This window comes from Silurus aristotelis (assembly GCF_946808225.1).
Source record: "Silurus aristotelis genome assembly, chromosome: 23".
NCBI lineage: Eukaryota > Metazoa > Chordata > Actinopteri > Siluriformes > Siluridae > Silurus > Silurus aristotelis.
Genome location: NC_139596.1, coordinates 9,906,466 through 9,916,940, shown reverse-complemented (window position 1 = coordinate 9,916,940; position 10,475 = coordinate 9,906,466). Strand labels below are relative to the sequence as shown.

The window sequence follows — 10,475 nt, the reverse complement described above, 5'->3', positions numbered from 1 at the left end:
CAAGCAGAAAGACTCTATCTAACAAAAGCAAAAAGGATGAGATTTCACAGAACATTTTGTTATTGTATAGTCCCCAAAGGCGTTCCTTACTTACACAGATACACCCTGAATATCTTAGGAATGGCTACTCTGAGGAATATCTTACTCATTAAATTGTGTGGAAAGCCACATGTTTATGTGACAAGAAAGGAAAAGAAGAGGAAATGGATGTTACACTAACCCTAAAATGATACATTCCCGCTCATGTGTCGTTACATTTCACTGACACTGAAGTGGAGTCTGTTTAACCTGTGAGAGTGACAAATTTGCAATAATCCCACAATAAAAAAAAATATATATATATAAATAGATAATAGGTAAAAAATATATTTAATGGATATAAGGAAAATAGAATATATATAGAATATATATATATATTCTATTTTCCTGTATATGGTAAGTATGGTAAGTAACATAACATGCAGTACATTAGTCATTTTTGAATGTGAATGTGTCCTTGATCTTGCTTTACTAAAGCTTGTTATTGGAGATAGAACATCAAGTTCTTTATTTGCAATGGTTTTAAGGTTAAGGTATATTCATGCTTTCCAATAATTCAGCTAATTGCAATCTTTATCAACTCTATAATGTAACTGTGTACAGTTACAGTACCAATAAAACTCTTGTCTATTTGGGATGTCAAACAGCAACTTGTAGCTTTTCCTCTCCCTTCACCTACATTGCAGGTTAATGATATATAAGGAATATCTGTATCTGTTTTTCTGAGATTCTAAGAAATGTTATCATATTTGCCCTAAGCAATTTCCCTATTTTTAACCTATTCTGATTGTGGGATCACTACACATACACACACACACACACACACACACACACACACACACACACACACACACACACACACACACACACACACACACACACACACACACAAACACACACACACAGCTTGGAGAACATCAATTGAAATCATTGTGAATGTTTTTTTCTTTCACATGTTATTCTGTTGAAAATGTTTTACCAAAATTTTTCCAAAGAAATACACATTGTAGAGAGAGATCTCTCTCTCTCTACAATACTACAGGGTCGAGCTTTGGAGGTTGATTGCTTGTGTTCATCTCCCACTTTGACTGTTTGACCAGTAGTCATACACTGATCTCAAGTTATTTTTTTTTGTCTAAGTATATTTCTAACATAAAAAAGAAGAAGAGAAGAGGAAGAGCAGGCGAGGAAACATCAGAGCAATAGAAAATCTATGAACGATTTCAGGCGTTCTATCTGTGAGCGACTTTCATGGCTTCCTGAAAAGTGGTTCATTCTTCTGAAGCATCCAGAGGTTATGGGGCACATGATTTCACCTCATCTTTCGCCCTCGATCTCCACTCACAAGAACCTCTTTAATAGGAAGGGCTTCATTGATAAAGCCTACATTCATTGTGGGGTCGTAGTCTGATGAATTTTCGAAATGTAGATATTCAGTCTGTTCTTTGTGCTTACAGTGGTCTAGCACTGATGTGCTTTTGTGGCTGAATTGCATTAGACTAAATGTTTGGGGTTACGAAGGAGGCATGATATCAACGGCATTTGCATTACAGTGAGTCTTAGTGCCCTCCTGTAACAAAAAAAGGAAACTCCTTTTGTGTCAACACTGTAAAAATTGTCACTGTTCTTTAAAAGGATAGTAGAACTGGCAGGCTTTGTGGAACATGGTGGGCTTGAGACTGAGAAATCTCAGCAAAATGGCCTCAATTTATATGTTTTAATCGTGAAAGATGACCCAGGCCTGTATATGATTGATGGAAAAAGAAATATTTTAACTATTAGTCCTTGTTCTATATTTTAAAGAATGAAACTAAAGCAACCACACATGGGTGATAACCTTTTTCCTGTGTTCTGTTGAGGACTGTATTAAAAGGTCAGCAAACTGTGAAGACCGACTGCTTACATCATATCCTCTTCTTCACAATTCTGTTGTCACTCGAGCTGACTAGAAATGCACAATGAAAGTCTGAGGAACACCCCCCCACACACATACACACACACACACACACACACACACACACACACACACACACACACACACACACACACACACACACACACACACACACACACACACACACACACTTTCTCTCTCCCCCTCAGTAAATGGGAGTTGCTCCCCCAGCAGATCCTTTTCTGAAACTCTGCTTGCTGACTCGTCTCTTTGTAGTTCTCCTGGTGGTGTTTTTCACATCCATCCAGCACAGATGTTCTCTCCCTGTAGTCTTGGAAAGAACTAAAAAAACAAATATTTCCCATAACTCGTGAAACATTTTGTTCCATTCTAATGGGTTGTTGTAATCATTACAAGAATTAAGTATTTTACAAAACTAATGGTTCTGAGGGATTGCTACACTATGTGAATGTAGACTTGGGAATTAAATAGTAGTAAATATATTGTCATTTATTTAGATTTGTCAACCATTTTTTGAAATACTGCTCAGGTTATTGAACAGTATAGGCTTTTAAAATGATTTAAAATGCAAGCAATGTCTGTATAATTTCCTCCTGTGTTTGTGTGTGTTTGTCTGCTTTTTCGTATTAATGTTTACTATAAGGTACCATTTGTTTCCTTTTACTATGAAGGAAAAGTTGTGGCAGCTCTGACTTGACACTGGTGTTAATATTTAATATTACGATAGTAACCGCCGGTCAGAGCACTGTTCAACAGTGAAAATGTCGAGCTTGCAATTCATCTATAGTTCATGGAGAAGTGAGGACTCACAGAGACACAATGTACTCCAGGTTCCTGCCATCCTGCCGTCATTTCCTGTGTCTTTGCTAATTCATCAACACAAAAAAAACAATTATTCAAATGAATTCAGTGGTTTTCATGAAACTTTCTGTAATCTTACAGAATTGTGAGCTGCCCTGGTTTCCAACAGGGTTCAAATCCAAATACCAAAACTATTTTCACACTCAGCTTGTTTTAATTTTGAATAGACTCTGTGCTATTTCCCCTCTATAAGTCAATAGGCCATATGTGAACGCTTCAAATGAACTCAGAACCCCATAGGCTGGTCCATCTCGGAAGGTGGTCTGAGAATGGTTTGTTTCAAGTCTGCCTTGTGGTTTCGTATGTTGACGCATTGTAAATGCAAAGCACGCCCAGCACACATCTCAAAAGTAGCTGCTTTTTAAAGCCATTTGAACCCCACATATTTTCTTCTACATTGTTCAGGTCATGTTACATCACAGTTGAGCTTGGAAATGTAAAACTTGGAGTTATGTGGTTAAAGGGGGATACGGTGGCTCTCGTTTCAAAATGTTAGAACAATTTTCTAAAAAACACAAATGGTCAAGGGGGTTCAACATGATACACAAAGCTGAAACAACATGGTTATTCAAAAATGTTATTCTGCCTTTCTTATTGTGTAAGTTTATTATGAACTTCATGGCAGCCTTCCTGCGCCAGATAAAATTATGTATAAATGCAAGTGGTTATTGGTTTCAGTCCGAAGAAAACAAGTGAGAATGAGAAGTGGAATGAGAGCTCATGCGAGGTAAAAAGAAACAACAAGTAAGATGAGACCAGGGCCAAGACCAAGGCAGGGCCAAGATCAAGGCAAATTTTGAATGCAAAGAGAACCAAAATCTCTTTTTCTCAGGTACATTTTCAGATCCACCATAAAAGGACTGAATTCAGTTCTTTTAAAAAAGCACACTTTTTGATGGCCTTATTAGTTTCCCCCCACCTTTGTGTTGATTGGTAATTTAATTTTGCAGTCACTGTTTTGTTAAAAATGCTTATTTACCCTCCTGGCACAGTCAACCAGCTAAAATATCTTTGTAGCCCAAAAAAATGAATGAATCAGCATTATGTTTTACACTAGATTTGGAGACTTTTTACTGTATACATACTGTATTTCTAAACATTCAAAAGCTAAAAAGTTGTTTCGTGAAGGGCTTCCTTTATTTAACCACTACAAACAGGTAACTGTTGTGAAGGTGGTTTTGAAAATTGACACCCCAAGTGCCAACTGAAGTCAGTATGAATATGTGCAATACCTGACAAATGTTTGTGTTCTATATTCTAATTGTGATCTTTATTGCATTTAATAATGCTTTTTTAATAGCTCTACTGCATGAGGTCTATCTTTCTCCTTTACGCTAAACGTTGTTTATTTTAAATATAAGTTCAAATGGTCTTATAAGAATAGAAAAGGTAGAAAAGGTAAATACTTCCTTCAGCTTTCTTCAGTTTGAATTGAAAAATCAAATGAGTGCATGTATATTTGATTTGCATCATTTGACAGTTTTGTAATGTAAAAATACAACAATTCAGTCATGAAAAGGATCTTGTCATAGTGAATAAGATTTTAGGACAGTAATGCTGCCTTTAAAATTTTACTTGTTCAAGATATTTAACAGTTTATACTTACGCCAACAGTTGAATGTTTAATGTTCAGTTAAAAGTAGTTTCTGGCATTTTAACAGTGCATGCCAAACACACTCTTCCATTTTGCATGACCTCTTCTGCTAAAGCCACCATTCAAATGGACAACAAACAAAACGGAGTTTGTGCCAAGAAGCTGAGGAATGCTTCAGACTTCACATCTCATTCTCTTTTAACAAACACAACAACAAACACACCAAAGCCTTAATGTTCTCTTGTCCACCCTCATGTTGACCGAGGGGCTCTCCCACTGTGCACGCGATTAAGAAACTGAAGATCCTCAGACTTACTCTCTATTTTCTTTTTCCTGTTGGAAAAAGGAAACCAATAGCCTTTTTTCCCTGAAGTGTGGGTCAAAGTCCTGGCTTAAGAAGCGAGCACAAATAACCCTAAGCACATGGTAGTGTGCAAGTCTCACCAAAACAAAAAACAATGCCACCTTAGCACGACCAAAGTACCTTTTTTAACACTCAGCCAGCGGCTTTATTAGTGTATTAGGTGGGAAAGTCTGGCATGTTGCCCAGCACATAACAGAGGCGACCTTGTTGCATACTAAACGAGGTGTACCATGGTGCTCGGTTGCTTTCGCCGAATCAAGCAAAGCATTTCTGTGTTTTTGTGTCGGGGGGAAAATCAGCTTAAAGCCTCACATATGGAACTTGTTACTGTCCTTGGAGACAAAGCGGCCAAGGCCAAGACAAATGCTGTAACGAGGAGAACGCACATCAACCCATGCAGTGATATAAAATGACCCCCTGTAATATTAGACAACAATGTTGACTCTGCAGAGGGGTCTGTGGTAGGAAGGTAGAAACATGGCATACATTTAAAAGTGTACTTACATGAGATTGAAATCTTCACAAGAACTAGATGAGCAGCAAGAATTCGCAGGATCAGTTCCCATTCACTCACAGTTACACACAGCCTTACTCACGGTTACTCAAACATGTGCTTACATAAACAAAAATTATGTAAGCTTTCCTTGATTTCTCTTTTCAGTCTTACCTTTAGATCACAATTTCTAAACAAATATGTATATATTAATCCAGAGCATACAAACCTTATTTCTGACTTTGTATCTTTGTATCTTGATTTCATCAATAAAGAATATATACTCTATCAGCTTGACATAAAATGTGCCTTCAGTACAGTTCTTCATTATTCATTTAGTCTGGGTGTCTCTGCCAGCATTGTTTAGCTAGTGTGAAAATTATATAACACGCACACGGTGATCTATGCTGGACTAACCAAACGTGTAATCACAGTGCTTTTAATTCAGGAAATGTTACCAGGCACCCACACATTTTAGGCTATTAAATTGTGTGTGGATGGATTAGTGTCAAAGCCTTTTTCAGGACAGCTTGGCAATAATAGGCCTTATTCATACTCTAAAGGATTGGGTTTATCACGCATCTGGTGGTCAGTCTGATTATATGTTTAAAGGGTTCCCATTGTATATTACTTTAAAGAAATTTTCATTCAGAAGAACTTAGACTAAGCTTGCTACAGTATAATGTAGATGATTTTTAGAGATATAGTTACTGAAACAGAAAAGTGTCTGCACTCAAAACGTGTTAAAGGTGCAATAGATGATTTAGTACAGATAAGCGAGTAAATATGCAGAATGTTATCAACAATGCGTGTTTAAACAATGTTTTAAATGGCTATAAAAACCAATTTGCAAAACTGTGGTCCATGTCAGACTGCTTGTCTTTCTTTGCATGTGCATCCTCACAGTTTTTTTGTAGACACTCAGTAACACCTCATTCACTCTGCCTCCATCTCAGTCTGTTCGGAAAGAAAAACGAAATCCATTTGGCCCAGAACAGGCAGGTGTTCTTTTACAATAAACAACAAGAAATATATTTTGGAAAAAACTTTATTACAAGGAATATAGTAAAGCTAGAATAAACAATCCTGGCTAAGTTTTATTTACATGGTTAGGAATGGGAGGTGGAATCGAGGTGCAAAAATAATACATACATCCAATATTTTTGTATTTCATTTGCTTCACCACCAGAGCTCCAGTCATGGGTCATTTTGACTGATTCACATTTAAATGTAATATTTTTAATGCTATATTTGAATATATTAATGTATAAATACCCATGTATAAATGTATTAATATGTAAAATTAAAAATTAAAAAATAATAATAATAGTTGTACAATCTCATACAGTTTTTGATTGATTTTACTGTCTGTAGAACAAAATGAGAATATAAGAACTCCTGAGAATCTTTCAATCCTACAAATATTTTTCTCTATCAGAAGCAGCTGCTTTTCTGTCCATTTTATTGCACGTTGTACACTGAAAAAAATAAATGAGAGTGATGTGGGTTGAGTATAAAAAGAGAAATAAAAATAGAGAACTGAAAATCATAAATTTGAGGGGCAAAAAAAAAATGTGTTTAATGTCTGTAATGTCCGGGAGAGATACAGGAATTCGTTTTTCAATACATTTTATTGAAAGAATGTTGGACAATTCATTCCAAGGATACATTACAGCACATGAGTCACTGAAAAGCATCTGATCTCCAGTAAAACATGCTACTGACTCTGCCAATTGAGCCACGTCATGAGTTTCTGTTCCTCTGACTAACCTTGAGGTTGCGCCATAACCCTTCTGTTTGCTTAATTTCAGGAAAAATCTATCATTTAAATGTCATTACTTCTATTTCCTTGAGTATTTATGACTCAGAGGCCAAAAACTCAGTCAAAAACATTTAAATAGGATGTAGTATAACATTTTCTCTTAACAGTTCATCACTGGTATCTAGTACATAAAAAGAAAGAAGGGACTTTAAATTTAAATGAAATACATATAGAAAGGCTGAGAAAAATAAGAAGGAATAAAAGAGACCAGTTTAACTTATGTGGTAAGAGACACCTAGTTAGAGTAAAGCTCTGCAATATGCAATTATCATTAATTATGCAGCATACTTGGCCTGCATTTTGATTATTCACTCACCAGCCACATTTTTGAGAACATCACATGAATGCTGGGTATAACCTGCTTTGCTCTCAGAACGGCCAAATAAAAGAAATCCATGAATAACATGCATGCTGCTTTTGTGTAAAGTGCATGGTGCATGTTCTTGGCTGATCGGAGTGGAACTACTGTCATTGTAGCCTATCGTCTTTAAGATTAGACGTTTGACAGTTAGGGTTGCCAACCGTCCCGTATTTAAGACATAAAAGCAGCTTTCCGTATTAAACCCATACAGAATGCAGTTTGTCCCATATAATCTACATGTGGAGTACAGAACTGTATATAGACTCAATGTACGGGTAATGTGGTGATGTGAGTTGTGTGTGTGTGTGTGTCTGTGCATGAGAGCTCTCTGTCATTGGGTGTTACTACGTTACCTGGGTGCTATCTATTTTAACTAGTGAAACAAGAAAGAAAAAAGAAAAAACATTACAGAAATATAAATCAGAATGGGAGATGGAGAACATATGGCTTGGAGAAAATATGTACATGGCAAATTGTAAATGATGTAGGAGAGATTTTTCTGTAAGCCATATGGTGGTTTTTGCGACGTCAAACAACAAGCGTCCACGGAGACCCATCGACCGAACGACCGACAGCAAAGAACCCACGGTGCAATTTCTATTTTTTTTTTATTGTCACTTGCCAAAACATCTCCAGAGTCTGATATGGGAGGCTACTGTTTTAAAAGCCAGAATTGATTATAAGATGTATTTTTTGTATATGTTCATACAAAATAATACATTTAATTATTGTCTAATCAACATATTGTCAACATAAAGTATATGCTTTATGATGAGATTTTGCCTATTTACATTTAAAATATAAATATAAGATTATTTCATTATTGTTCAGTCAGGTGATGGGATTACACATACAGGCCGTTGCCCTGTATTATACAGTTGTTAAAGAATGAAAACACTTAAAAATAAAAATGACAGCTTGCATTTAATCTGTTTCTCTTTGTTGCAGTCACAATTTAATGGTGGTACAATTTGCTCATGCAGGTGGTTCATCTGTAAGGTGTGTGACATTTTATTATGACAATAGAATTCTTTTTAGAATAAAATTGTACATAGGTTAACACAAAAAAGTGTTGATATCAGAGATTTATTTAAGCAACAAAACAGACTTTTTATACACATACTTAATTGCAAACACTAAAAAGACATACACTAGGTGGTACAGTACAAATATTTTGAGTGTTCCTTATAATGTCGCTTATTTTTCTATAAATAATAAAGTTTGTCCCTTATTTTCCTTGCTGAAGTTGGCAACCCTAGCTACAATTGTAAAGATTATCTGAGTTAGTGTTGCCTTGCTTTCAGCATGCACATTCTCCTCACTGCCATTCTCCCCAGAACTCTGACTTCATGTGCCTGCCAGTAGCTAAATGTGTTTTTATGTTCCACAGATTGGTGTGCATGAGATCATCTGTTCCTGAAATATTAAATGTAGCCTTTATGGCACCAGCATCCACGACACAGCAAAGTCACTGAAACAATTTCATGGTGAACTTCCTGTATACTGGTGAGGTGAAAAAGTGCACAAATGTTAAAGAATTGCAAATATGAAGCTGGATTTTGTTGAAATTTATTTTGAAAAAGGTTGAAGTTTTATCCCTGCCTCCCCTTCATTTTTTTTTCATATGAATTGTGTCAGATTGTGCAAAATTATAGAGTCCCACCCAATTATTTGTTCATAATACAGTAGATGTAGAAAGCAAGGCCTATGGTATTTTGTATCTTATGCAAAAGGGCTTGGATAAGCATATAATATATCACTCCACATCTGCAGATGTTTAGGGGATGGAATGGGAAGTGAGGATGTTGACAATGTCCTTTGTGAACTCCCGTTAGTGCTGGTTCATCAACTCTGCCTACACATTTTTCCAGAAAGGAAGGCTATCTTATAGATCTCCTTAGTGGGCATTTCACAGTTTCCTCTTATTTTTTCTTTGGTGCAGCTTTAATGAACCCTCTTTTTTAGTGAAAGATATCTTGGTATTCATGTCACATTTTTTTGTCTTTCTTCTTTTGCTGAAATTATATATATAATTTGTGTAGTGTAGAAGATTTAGAATATTTATAGTGAAGAAAAAGATAATGGATGCAAGGCAGAAATATGTAGACATATCTGGGAGGTATACACAGAAAAGTATGTATACATATGTGAATATATGAATACATAAGAGAAATCAAATAAAATACTCAAAAACTGAAAAAGCCCAAATAAAACAAGTGAACTATTAACATCGATTCTCATTCTATTAATAAGCTATGTAAGAAAAATATCATTTACCCTTTGAGCTGCCAATGATCCTTTGACTTAACAGCAAACATGTCTTTGAGGAAAAGCAATCACAATAGACTATTCTGCCTCAGCAAGGACCACCAGAACTAAGTGCAGTGCAAAACTTGAATAGTCAGTATAATTCTTCAACTTTTTTTTTATTTTTATGTGGCCAATGTTCAGATGATAATATGCAGTTTTGTAGATGCTACTCACATGAAAATGACTTAAGAAAGTTAACCAGTTTTTCTTCCCTGATGGCACGGGCATATTCCAAGATGACAATGCCAGGATACATCGGGCTGAAATTGTAAAAGAGTGGTTTAGGGAGCATGCCAGACACAGGATCAGCCTGCCAGACACAGGATCAGTTTCTTTCCCCAGGCAATCACCCTCATTAATAACTCACCATAATTATATTCCCTGCTTCATATCTAGAAGTACTGAATTATCAGAACTGTAAATCATCACATTATCCGTATATGTATCACACACTATGGCTGCTGTATATTGTACAAAAGTTCAAAAGTAACTCTTTATCATACCTGACGCACGATACTGTTATTTGCACTACCATGGACTGTCACACTTTATGTACATCACTGATATGTCATATACTCTGTATCCCTATTTAATTCTCATACAGTCTTTATTGTCTCACATTGTCTTTATTGTCTTGTATAGCCTGTTTTGTTTTGTCTTGTCTGTTTTGTCTTGTATAGTACAAGCTGAATGTGTTGTGTTATTTATGTCTGTAC

General features: G+C 35.9%; 1 long non-coding RNA gene across 1 annotated transcript; it reads right to left on the bottom strand.

Moving 5' to 3' along the window:
• Window positions 1-463: 463 nt before the first annotated feature.
• Window positions 464-5,375, bottom strand: LOC310718325. The gene is made up of 3 exons (XR_014531102.1): window positions 5,278-5,375; window positions 2,765-2,820; window positions 464-2,275 (listed from the first exon to the last, which is right to left on the bottom strand). It is a non-coding gene; the product is annotated as an uncharacterized lncRNA (long non-coding RNA).
• Window positions 5,376-10,475: the final 5,100 nt, after the last annotated feature.